Below are 13,923 nucleotides of genomic sequence, written 5' to 3' on the forward strand. Positions count from 1 at the left end.
TGTTGAGCATTTCTTCATGTGATTTTAGCCATTTGTGTATCTTCTTTTGCAAAATGTCTGTTCATATTATTTCCCCACTTTTTAAGTTGGTTACTTTTTCTTTTCTTGCTCATTTGTTTGAGTCCCTTGTAGATTCTGGGTATTAGTCTTCTGTCAGATGTACAATTTTCAAACATTTTCTCCCATTCTATTGGTTTTCTGCTTACTCTGTTATTGGGCAGAAACTTTTAGTTTAATTAAATTCCATTTAAAAAATTTTTTGTTATAGCCAATTGCAATCAGTGTAACTGGCTTATTGTACCCTCAATGAATCCCCAACAATAAAAAAAAATAAAATAAAAAATAAATAAAAAAAAATTTTTGTTATAGCTGTATTTGCTTTTCAGGTCTTAGTCATAAATTATTTGCCTAGACCAATGTCCAGAAGGGTTTTTTTTTTTTTTTAAAGAGAGAGACAGAGTCTCATTTTGTCACCCTCGGTAGAGTGCTATGGTGTCACAGCTCACAGCAACCTCCAGCTCTTGGGCTTAAGCGATTCTCTTGCCTCAGCCTCCCAAGGAGCTGGGACTACAGGCACTCGCCACAATGCCCAGCTATTTTTGTTGTTGTTGTTGCAGTTTGGCCAGGGCAGGGTTCGAACCCACAACCCTTGGTATATGGGGCCAACGCCCTACTCACTGAGCCACAGGCACCACCCCAGAAGGGTTTTCTTCCAGAATTTTTATGATTTTAGCTCCTAAATATAAGTCTTCATATCAACTCAAGTTTATTTTTGTGTATGCTGAGAGACAGGGATCTAGTTTCATTCTACTGTAATTTTCTCCCCACCCTTTATTGAATACGTATGCTTTTGTTTGCTTTGTCGATGATCAGTTGGTTATAGGTATATGATTTTATTTCTGGGTTCTCAATTCTGTTCCATTGATCTGTGTGTCTGTCTTATATTAGTACCATGCTGTTTTGATTATTATAGACTTGTATAATTTGAAATCAGGTAAAATGCCTCCAGTTTTTCTCTTTTTGGTTAGGATTGCCTTGGCCATTTGGGCTCTTTTATGATTCCATATACAATTTAGGATTTTTTTCTTTAGTTTTGTGAAAAACATTGGTATTTTGATGGGAATTGCACTGAATCTGTAAATCATGCTAGACAGTATGGATATTCAACTATAGTGATTCTTCTAATTCATGACCATGGGATGTCTTTCTACTTGTTTTTGTCATCCTTGATTTTTTTCATCAGTGTCTTGTCATTCTCCTTGTCAAGCCCTTGCCTCTCCTTAGTTAAATTTATTCCTAGGTATTTTATTTTCTTTGCAACTATTGTAAATGGTGTTGAGTTCTTGATTTGACTCTTAACTGTTAATCATGCATAGAAATGCTACTGATTTGTGTACATTCATTTTGTAATCTGAGACTTTACTGAATTTAATAATTCTAGGAGTCTTTGGAGAGTTATCCAGGATTTTCTTGGTACAAGATCATATCATTGGCAAACAGGGACAGTTTGGCCTTGTCTTTTCTGATTTGGATGCCTTTTATTTCTTTCTCTTGCCTGATTGCTCTGGCTAGGACTTCAGTACTATCTTGAATAGAAGTGGTGACAATGGGCAACCTTCTATTTTTCTAGTTCTTAGGGTGAATGCTTTGAACTTTTGTTCATTCAGTATGATGTTGGCTGTGAGTTTGTCATTTATGGCTTTTATTATTTTGAGATATGTTCCTTCTGTGCCTAGTTGTTTTGAGTTTTTATCATAAAGGAGTACTGAATTTTATCAAATGCTTTTCTTGCATCTATTGAGATGATCATATGTCTTTTGTTTTTACTTCTGTTTATGTGGTAGATCACATTTATTGATTTGTATATGTTGAACCATCTTTAAATCCCCAGAATGAAACCAACTTGATTAAGGTAAATTATCTTTTTGATGTGCTATTAAACTTGGTTTGCTAGTATTTTGGGGGGGATTTTTTAATCTATGTTCATGAGGAATATTGGTCTGTTGTTTTGTTGTTGTTATATCTTTTCCTGGTTTTGGTATCATGGTAATGCTAGTTTCATAGAATATGTTAAGGAGGATTCTTTCCTTGCCAATATTGTGTAACAGTTTCAGTAAGATAAGCGCCAGTTCTTCTTTGAGGGATGGTGGAACTCAGCTGTGAATCTATCTGGTCCTGGGCTTTTTTGTTGTTATTGTTGTTGAGAGATTTTTGTATTCCTGTTTCAGTCTTGTTACTAATTATTGGTCTGTTCAGGATATCTTTTTCTTTCTGATTCAAGCTTAGGAAGTTGTGTGTTTCCAAAGATTTATCCATTTACTCTAGATTTTATAGTTTGTGTGCATGGAAGTTTTCATAGTATTTTTGGAATGATCTTTTGTATGTGGGGGGAACAATTTTTGATTAAACTTATTTGAAACCTTTCTCTCCTATTCTTGGTTAATCTAGCTAGTAGTCTGTCAATGTTGTTCATTGTCTCAAAGAACCAACTTTTGGTTTTATACAGGTTGTAAATTTTTTATTTGTTTCAAATTCTTTTAGTTTTGGTCTAGTCTTTGTAATTTCTTATCTTTTGCTAGATTTTGATGTTCTGTGAACTTCTTTCTTAGAACTGTCTTTCCTGTATCTCAGGGATTCTGGTAGCATTTGTTGCATTTGTCATTCAGTTTGAAAGTTTTTTTAATTTTCAATATTGATTTCATCATTGACCCAAGGATCATTCAGCATCAAGTCATTTAATTTCCATGTGTTTTTGTGATTTGAGAGTTCCTATTGGAATTGATTTCTAGTTTTGTTCCACTGTAGTCTGAAAAAATACATGCTAAGATTTCTCTCTCTCTCTCTTTTTTTTAAGTTGCTGAGACTTGTTTTGTGGCCTAATATATGATCTGTCTTAGAAAATCTTTCATGTTATCCAGGCATTGTGGCAGGTGCCTGTAGTCCCAGCTACTTGGGAGACTGAGGCAAGAGAGTCTCTTGAGCCCAAGAGTTTGAGGTTGCTGTGAGCTATGTAACACCACAGCACTCTACCAAGGGTGACATAGTAAAACTCTGTCTCAAAAAAGAAAGAAAGAAAGAAAAAAAAAAAGAAAAGAAAAGAAAAAAAAGAAAAGAAAAGAAAATGTTTCATGTGCTTGATGTTTGTTTATTCTGCAGGTTTGTGGGAGAATATTCTGTAAATGTCTAGCAGGGCCATTTGTTGTATAGTCCCCCCATTTACAGTCAGTGTTTCTTTATTGATTTTTCTGTTTCAGTGATCTGTCTAAATCTTCCAGTAGAGTACTGGAGTCCCCCACTATTGTTATATTGCTGTTTATTTCTTTCCTGACATTAGTAGTATTTGTTTTATGCATCTGGGAGCACCTGCCTTAGGTGCACATATATTTAGGATTGTTATACTTGTTGAATTGATCCCTTTATCATTATGTAATGACCATCTTTGTCTATTTTCTTTTTTACTGTTGTTGGTTTAAAGTCTATTTTATATGATAATTTTGCTTTATATATGTTTAGATATATTATTAGGTACATTTGGTTTTAGAATTTTAATTCTATTGGGTTTGCTTTATATATTTTGAAGATATGTTCCATAGAACCTACAAATGTAATAACTGTCACAGCACCTTAGCATGTTTTTTAAATCTTATGGAATATTACTTTTTGTCTCTAATCATGATTTTTATGTTAAAATTGTCTTTCCTTGTCTCACATTAGTTTAGCTACATTAGCTTTCTTTCTGTGAATGCTAACTGGAATTATTCATTACTTATTTTCAGTATTTTGTCTTTATGTATTAGATATGGCTCTTGTAAACAGCCCATGACAAGGGTTTCTTCTTTTAAAAACCAGTCTTGGCTCAGCTCCTGTAGCTCACCAGTTAGTGCACCAGCCACATACAGTTGGACGGTGGCAGGTTTGAACCTGGCCCAAGCCTGCAGAAAAATAATGACAACAACAAGAACAAAAGTAGCTGAGTGTTGTTGCAGGTGTCTGTAGTCCCAGCTACTTGGGAAGCTGAGGCAAGAGAATCATTTAAGCCCAAGAATTTGAGGTTGCTGTGAGCTGTGACACGATGGCACTCTACCAAGGCAACATAGTAAGACTCTGTCTCAAAAATAAATACATAAAAATAAATAAACAAAAAATTTTTTAAAAGTCTGAAAGCACTGTGGGGTTTGAGAAATCAGTGGAGGCATCCAGTCATATCAGCATTGTGATTAACATCTCATACCCCAGAAGACCACCTGTTGCCCAGACAATATTCAACAAGATGTATATACTACTTTGTTTTTGGTTGTTTTTTTCTTTTTGTTTGTTTGTTTTTTGTTTATTTTGATGTTGTTCTTAATAATTTCTTAATGTTGATCTTAATAATTTCAACATTTTCTGTACAGATTTTTTTCTTTCTCAATTTTTCTAGTTTAAATACAATTTCCCATTGCTGCCTTTTTCAATAAATAGAACTTCATTTTTGCTAGTGTTTCTAGACCTAATATTTGGTTTTTGACCCAATTTTATCCTGTAAAGTTTCCTGTTTGCTTGTTTTGGTTTGATTTATAGCATTTTTGTCTTTCCTCTCTACTTGGTGGAGGTGGGGTACTGTGTCTGATCAGGTTAGCAAAGAGCTGCTGACCTCAAGGGAACCACCCAACTGGGCACCCCAAGAGGTTGGGGTTATTTTAAGGATGTGTCAAAGTACCCTACTGTATACCTATATTGCTCTGTCTCCCTCTTTCTGCACCTCTCTTCTTTTGTCAATATTGCTTTTACCCACCCCCTCTCCTTTCTCTATTTTCTTTTTGTTCTTCCCTTCTTTCTTTCATCCCTTCTTGCTCTTCAACATTTTTATCCTTCTGGTCCTGTACCAAAAGGACTCATCGAAACCTTAGTCCACAGGCACAGGAACTTAAAGAGCAAGAGGAAGTGAAAGGAAAATTAGGGCAAGGAAACAGATAAAAGAAATAACTCATGAGGAAGAATCACCAGAAAACTCCAGGCAACATGAAGAACCAGTCCAGAAAAACCGCTCCAAGGGACCATGAGGTAGCTACTGCAGAGGACTATATCTATAAAGAAGTGTTAGGAATGACAGAAAGGGAATTTAGAATACACATGTTGAAAACAATGAAGGAAATGATGGAAACAATGAAGGAAACTGCTAATAAAGTGGAAAATAACCAAAAGGAAATCCAAAAACAGAATCAAATAAGAGATGAACAATAAGAAGAATATAGAAAGGATATAGCAGAGCTGAAGGAACTGAAACAGTCAATTAGGGAACTTAAAGATGCAATGGAAAGTATCAGCAACAGGTTAGACCATGCAGAAGAAAGAATTTCAGAGGTAGAAGACAAAGTTCTTGAGATAACTCAGATAGTAAAAGAGGCAGAAAAGAAGAAAGAGAAAGCAGAACGTTCACTGTCAGAATTATGGGACTTTATGAAGGATTCCAAAATACGAGTTATAGGAATCCTAGAAGGGGAAGAAGAATGCCCCAGAGGAATGGAAGCCGTACTAGAGAATATTATAAAAGAAAATTTCCCAAATATCACCAAAGATTCTGACACACTGCTTTCAGAGGGATATCGGACCCCAGGTCGCCTACACTCTAACCGAGCTTCTCAAGACACATTGTGATGAACCTGTCCAAAGTCAAGACAAAAGAAAAGATTCTGCAAGCTGCCAGGAGTAAGCGCCAGTTGACCTACAGGGGCAAATCGATCAGAGTGATGGCAGACTTCTCTAATGAAACTTTCCAAGCAAGAAGACAATGGTTATCTACCTTTAATCTACTTAAACAGAACAATTTCCAGCCCAGAATTCTGTACCCTGCTAAGCTAAGCTTTAAAATTGCTGGAGAAATAATATCATTTACAGATATACAAACATTCAGAAATTAGCCACAACAAGACCAGCTCTACAGGAAATACTTCAACCTGTTCTACACACTGACCACCACAATAGATCAGCAGCAAAGTAAGAACTCAGAAATTAAATGACAGAACCTAACCTCCACACTGATGCAAAAGATAAAACTAAGCAATGGATGCTCACAAAATAAGATGAATAGAATACTACCACACTTATCAATTATCTCAATAAATGTTAATGGCTTGAATTCCCCACTGAAGAGACATAGATTGGCTGACGGGATCAAAAAACACAAGCCATCCATTTGCTGTCTGCAAGAAACACACCTAGCTTCAAAAGACAAATTAAAACTCCAAATCAAGGGTTGGAAGACAATTTTTCAGGCAAATTGAATTCAGAAGAAAAGAGGAATTGTAATCTTATTTTCAGATACATGTGGATTTAAAGCAACTAAAGTCAAAAAAGACAAAGATGGTCACTTTATATTGGTCAAGGGAAAATAAAACAAGAGGACGTTTCAATTATAAATATTAATGCACTCAATTTAAATGCTCCCAGATTCTTGAAACAGACCTTACTCAGTCTGAGCAATATGATCTCTCACAATACCATAATAACAGAAGATTTTAACACTCCTCTTACAGAGTTGGACAGATCCTCTAAACAGAAATTAAACAAAGATATAAGAGATTTAAATGAGACCGTAGAACAACTGTACTTGATAGACGCATATAGAACACTCCATCCCAAAGATAAAGAATACATATTCTTCTCATCACCTCATGGAACATTCTCCAAAATTGATCATATCCTGGGACACAAAACAATTATCAACAGAATAAAAAGAATTGGAATTTTACCTTGTATCTTCTCAGACCATAAGGCACTAAAGGTGGAACTCAACTCTAACAAAAACGTTCGACCACACACAAAGGCATGGAAATTAAACAATCTTCTGTTGAATAACAGATGGGTGCAGGAAGAAATAAAACAGGAAATCATTAACTTCCTTGAGCATAACAACAATGAAGACACAAGCTACCAAAACCTGTGGGATACTGCAAAAGCAGTTTTGAGAGGAAAATTTATCGCTTTAGATGCCTACATTCAAAAACAGAAAGAGAGCGCATCAACAAACTCACAAGCCATCTTATGGACTTGGAAAAAGAAGAACAATCTAACCCTAAACTCTATAGAAGAAAAGAAATCTCCAAAATCAATTCAGGCAAATTGAATTCAATTTCAATGAATTGTTTTCAATTTCAATGAAATTGAAAACAAAAGAATTGTTCAGAAAATTAATGAAACAAGGAGTTGGTTTTTTGATAAAATAAATAAAATAGATAAACTATTGGCCAGACTAATGAGAAATAGAAAAGTAAAATCTCTAGTAACCTCAATCAGAAATGATAAAGGGGAAATAACAACTGGTCCCACAGAGATACAAGAGATCATCTCTGAATACTACCAGAAACTCTATGCCCAGAAATTTGACAATGTGAAGGAAATGGATCAATATTTGGAATCACATCCTCTCCCTAGACTTAGCCAGGAAGAAATTGAGCTCCTCAACAGACCAATTTCAAGCACTGAGATTAAAGAAACAATAAAAAAATCTTCCAACCAAAAAATGCCCTGATCCAGATAGCTTCACACCAGAATTCTATCAAACCTTCAAGGAAGAGCTTATTCCTGTACTGCAGAAATTATTCCAAAAAATTGAGGAAGAAGGAATCTTCCCCAACACATTCTATGAAGCAAACATCACCCTGATACCAAAACCAGGAAAAGACCCAACCAGAAAGGAGAATTTCAGACAAATCTCACTCATGAATATAGATGCAAAAATTCTCAACAAAATCCTCGCCAATAGATTACAGCTTATCACCAAAAAAGTCATACATCATGATCAAGTAGGTTTCATCCCAGGGATGCAAGGCTGGTTTAACATACGCAAGTCCATAAATGTTACCCACCATATTAACAGAGGCAAAAATAAAGATCATATGATCCTCTCAATAGATGCAGAAAAAGCATTAGATAAAATCCAGCATCTTTTTCTAATTAGAACACTGAAGAGTATAGGCATAGGTGGCACATTTCTTAAACTGATTGAAGTTATCTATGACAAACCCACAGCTAATATTTTACTGAATGGAGTAAAACTGAAAGCTTTTCCTCTTAGAACTGGAACCAGACAAGGTTGTCCTCTGTCACCTTTACTATTCAACATAGTGCTGGAAGTTCTAGCCAATACAATTAGGCAAGACAAGGAAATAAAGGGAATCCAAATGGGAGCAGAGGAGGTCAAACTCTCCCTCTTTGCTGACGACATGATCTTATACTTAAGAGAACCCCAAAGACTCAACCACAATACTCCTAGTTGTCATCAAAAAATATAGTAATGTTTCAGGATATAAAATCAATGTCCACAAGTCAGTAGCCTTTGTATACACCAATAACAGTCAAGAGGAGAAGCTAATTAAAGACACAACTCCCTTCACCATAGTTTCAAAGAAAATGAAATACCTAGGAATATACCTAACAAAGGAGGTGAAGGACCTCTATCAAGAAAATTATGAAATCCTCAGAAAGGAAATAGCAGAGGATTTTAACAAATGGCAGAACACACCATGCTCATGGATGGGCAGAATCAACATTGTTAAAATGTTTATACTTCCCAAAGCAATCTACCTATTCAATGCCATTCCTCTCAAAATACCAACATCATACTTTCAAGATTTGGAAAAAATGATTCTGCGTTTTGTATGGAACCAGAAAAAATCCCGTATAGCTAAGGCAGTTCTTAGTAATAAAAATAAAACAGGGAGCATCAGCATACCAGATGTTAGTCTGTAGTACAAAGCCATAGTGGTCAAGACAGCATGGTACTGGCACAAAGATAGAGACATAGACACTTGGAATTGAATAGAAAACTAAGAAATGAAAGTAACATCTTACAACCACCTAATCTTCGATAAACCAAACAAGAACATACCTTGGGGGAAAGAGTCCCTATTCAATAAATGGTGTTGGGAGAACTGGATATCTACATGTAAAAGACTGAAACTGGACCCACACCTTTCCCCATTCACAAAAATTGATTCAAGATGGAAAAAGGACTTAAATTTAAGGCATGAAACAATAAAAATCCTTAAAGAAAGCATAGGAAAAACAGTGGAGGATATTGGCCTGGGGAAAGAATTCATAAAGAAGACTGCCATGGCAATTGCAACAACAACAAAAATAAACAAATGGGACTTCATTAAACTGAAAAGCTTCTGTACAGCTAAGGAGACAACAACCAAAGCAAAGAGACAACCTACACAATGGGAAAGGATATTTGCATATTTTGAATCAGACAAAAGCTTGATAACTAGGATCTATAGAGAACTCAAATTAATCCACTTGAAAAAAGCCAAAAATCCCATATATCAATGGGCAAGAGACACGAATAGAACTGTCTCTAAAGAAGAGAGATGAATGGCTTACAAACATATGAAAAAATGTTCATTATTACAAGGGTATATGTGAAACTTGGTAAATGGTCTGTGAAGCTAGTGAATGATGCCCCATGAATAATATATCAATGTACACAGCTATTATTTAATAAAAAAAAAGAAAAGAAAAAATGTTCATCATCCCTATGTATTAGAGAAATGAAAATCAGAACCACCCTGAGATACCATCTAACCCTAGTGAGAATGGCCCACGTCACAAAATCTCAAAACTGCAGATGCTGGCGTGGATGTGGAGAGAAGGGAACACTTTTACCCTGCTGGTGGGACTGCAAACTAATACAACCTTTCTGGAAGGAAGTATGGAGAAACCTCAAAGCACTCAAGCTAGACCTCCCATTTGATCCTGCAATCCCATTACTGGGCATCTACCCAGAAGGAAAAAAATCCTTTTATCATAAGGACACTTGTACTAGACTGTTTATTGCAGCTCAATTTACAATCGCCAAAATGTGGAAACAGCCTAAATGCCCACCAACCCAAGGATGGATTAACAAGCTGTGGTATATGTATACCATGGAATACTATTCAGCTATTTTAAAAAATGGAGACTTTACATCCTTCGGATTAACCTGGATGGAAGTGGAAGACATTATTCTTAGTAAAGCATCACAAGAATGGAGAAGCATGAATCCTATGTACTCAATTTTGATATGAGGACAATTAATGACAATGAAGGTCATGGGTGGGCGGGAAGGAAAAGCAGGAGGGAGAGGGGTGGGGCCTTGGTGCGTGCCACACCTTCTGGGGGCAAGACATGATTGCAAGGACTTTACCTAACAAATGCAATCAGTGTAACCTAGCTTATTGTACCCTCAATGAATCCCCAACAATAAAAAAAAAAGTGTGAAAGCATTGTCTTTTTATTTTTTAGTAAATCATAGCTGTGTACGTTGATGCAATCATGGGGTACAATGTGCTGGTTTTCTATACCATTTGACATATTTTCATCAAACTGGTTAACATAGACTTCACCTCATTTTCTTAGTTATTGTGGTAAGACATTTATATTCTACACTTAGTAAATTTAACATATAACCTTGTAAAATGCACCATAGGTGTGGTCCCACCAATTACCCTCCTTCCACCCATACTCCCCCCTCCCCTCCCCTTCCTCTCCTCTTTCCCCTTCTTCTTGGGCTATAGTTGGGTTATAGCTTTCATATGAAAGCTATAAGTTGGTTTCATAGTAGGGCTGAGTACATTGGATATTTTTTCTTCCATTCTTGAGATACTTTGCTAAGAATATGTTCAAGCTCCATCCATGTAAACATGAAAGAGGTAAAGTTACCATCTTTCTTTAAGGCTGCATAATATTCCTTTATGTACATATACCACAATTTATTAATCTATTCATTGGTCAATTGGCACTTGGGCTTCTTCCATGACTTAGCAATTATGAATTGGGCTGCAGTAAACATTCTGGTACAAATACTTTGTTATAATTTGATTTTTGGTCTTCTGGATATATACTTAGTAGAAGAATTGTAGGATCGAATGGCAGGTCTATTTTTAGATCTCTAAGTGTTCTCCAAACATCTTTCCAAAAGGAACGTATTAGTTTGCATTCCCAAAAGCAGTGTATAAGTGTTCCCTTTTCTCCACATCTACACCAACATCTCTGGTTTGGGGATTTTGTGATGTGGGCTAATCTTACTGAGGTTAGATGATATCTCATAGTGGTTTAGATTTGCATTTCTCTGATGATTAAGGATGATGAGCATTTTTTCATGTGTCTGTAGGCCATGCACCTGTCTTCTTCAGAGAAGTTTCTCTTCAAGTCCCTTGCCCACCCTGAGATGGGATCACTTGTTCTTTTCTTGCTAATACATTTAAGTTCTCTGTGGATTCTGGTTATTAAACCTTTGTTGAAGACATAACCTGGAAATATCTTCTCCCATTCTGAGGGCTGTCTGCTTGCTTTACTTACTGTGTTTTTGGCTGTGCAGAAGCTTTTTAGTTTGATCAGAACACAGTAATCTATTTTTGGTGTTGCTTCAATTGCCCAGGGGGTCCTCCTCACAAAATATTCACCTAGGCTGCTTTCTTCAAGTGTTTTCCCTGTACTTTCTTCTAGTATTTTTATAGTTTCGTGTCTTAAGTTTAAATCTTTAATACAGTGACAGTCTATCTTAGTTAATGATGAAAGGTGTGGGTCCAATTTCAGTCTTCTACAGATCACCAGCCAGTTTACCCAGCACCATTTGTTAAATAGGGAAACTTTTCCCCACTGAATGTTTTTAATTGGCTTGTCGAAGATCAGATGACGGTAAGTAGCTGGTTCATCTCTTGGTTCTCTATTCTGTTCCATACATCTACCTCTCTGTTTTTGTGCCCCTACCATGCTGTTTTGATCACTATCAATTTATAGTATAGTCTGAGGTCTGGTAGCATGATTTCTCCTGCTTTGTTTTTATTTCTGAGTAATATCTTGGCTATTCAAGTTTTTTTCTGATTCCATATAAAATGGAGTATTATTTTTTGGAGATCTTTAAAGTGTGACAGTGGAGCTTTAATAGGGATTGCATTAAAATTGTATATTGCTTTGGGTAGTATAGACGTTTTAACGATGTTGATTCTTCCCAGCCATGAGCATGGTATGGTTTTCCATTTGTTAACATCTTCAGCTATTTCTTTTCTTAGAGTTTCATAGTTCTCTTTATAGAGATATTTTACGTCCTTTGTTAGATAAACTCCCAAATATTTCATCTTCTTTGGCACCACTGTGAACAGAATAGTCCTTGACTGTTTTCTCAGCATGACTATTGTTGGTACATATAAAGGCTACAGATTTATGAGTGTTGATTTTGTAACCTGAAATGCTGCTGTATTCCTCGATCACTTCTAAGAGTTTTGTAGTAGAATCCCTGGTGTTTTCCAGATATACCATCATCATCTGCGAAGCACGAAAGTTTGATCTCCTTTGCCCCCATGTGGATAGCCTTGATTGCATTTTCTTGCCTAGTTGCAATGGCTAAGACTTCCATTACAATGTTAAAAAGCAGTGGAGATAATGGGCAACCTTGCTTGGTTCCTGATCTGAGTAGAAATGATTTCAATTTAACTCCACTCAATACAATATTGGCTGTGGGTTTGCTGTAGATGACCTCTATCAGTTTAAGAAATGTCCCTTCTATACCAATTTTCTTAAGTGTTCTGATCATGAAAGGATGATGGTTATTATCAAAAGCTTTTTCTGCATCAATTGAGAGAATCATGTGGTCTTTGTTTTTGATTTTGTTTATGTGATTAATTATATTTATAGATTTATGTTTATTGAACCAGTCTTGAGACCCTGGGATAAAACCCACTTGGTCATGATGTATAATTTGTTTGATGTGTTGCTGGATTCTGTTTGTTAGGATCTTGTTGAATATTTTTGCATCTATATTCATTAGTGATATTGGTCTATAATTTTCTTTTCTTATTAAGTCTTTTCCTGGTTTGGGGATCAACGTGATGTTTGCTTCATAGAATGTGTTGGGTGGTATTCCTTCTTTTTCTATATTTTGGAACAGGTTGAGTAATATAGGTACTAGTTCCTCTTTAAAGGTTTGGTAGAATTCTGATGCGAAGCCATCTGGTCCTAGGCTTTTCTTTTTAGGAAGATTTTGTATAATTGATGCTATTTCAGAACTTGATATAGGCCTGTTCAACATTTCCACTTCATTCTGGCTAAGTCTAAGAAGGTGATATGCTTCCAAGTATTGGTCAATTGCCCTTAGATTTTTATATTTCTGAGAATAAAGTTTCCTGTAATACTAAGGATTTTTTGAATTTCTGAAGAGTCTGTTGTTATTTCGTCTTTACCATTTCTGATTGATGAAACTAGAGATTTTACTCTTTTTTTTTTTTCCTGGTTAGGTTAGCCAAAGGTTTATCTATTTTATTGACCTTTTCAAAAAACCAACTTTTGGATTTATTGATCTGTTGTACAATCCTTTTGTTTTCGATTTCAATTCTGCTCTAATTTTGGTTATTCCTTTTTTTCTGCTGAGTTTGGGATTGGAATATTCTTCCTTTTCCAGCTTCTTGAGATGTTTCATTAAGTTGTTAACTTCCCCTCTTTCCATTCTTTTGAAGAAGGCTTGCAGTGCTATAAATTTCCCTCTTAGGACTGCCTTTGTGCTATCCCAGAGGTTCTGGTAATTCATGTCTTCATTATCATTTTGTTCCAAAAATTGGTATTTCTTTCTTAATCTCCTCTATGAACCAGCTATTGCTCAGCATAAGGTTATTTAGTTTCCATGTTTTTGTATGAATATGCAGACTCCTGTTGTTACTGACTTCAAGTTTTATTCCATATGGTCTGAGAAGATGCAGGGAATAATTTCTATTCTTTTAAACTTGCTGAGATTAGCCTTGTGACCTAAGATGTGATCAATTTGGGAGAATGTTTCATGGGCTGATGAGAAGAATGTGTTCAATTTTGTTAGATAAAATGTTCTATAGATGTCTGTTAAATCCAATTGTTGAATGCTAAGTTTATTTCTAAAATTTCTTTGCTGAGTTTCTTATTGAAAGATCTATCCAA

Source organism: Nycticebus coucang, chromosome 18, assembly GCF_027406575.1.
Source record: "Nycticebus coucang isolate mNycCou1 chromosome 18, mNycCou1.pri, whole genome shotgun sequence".
Classification (NCBI taxonomy): domain Eukaryota; kingdom Metazoa; phylum Chordata; class Mammalia; order Primates; family Lorisidae; genus Nycticebus; species Nycticebus coucang.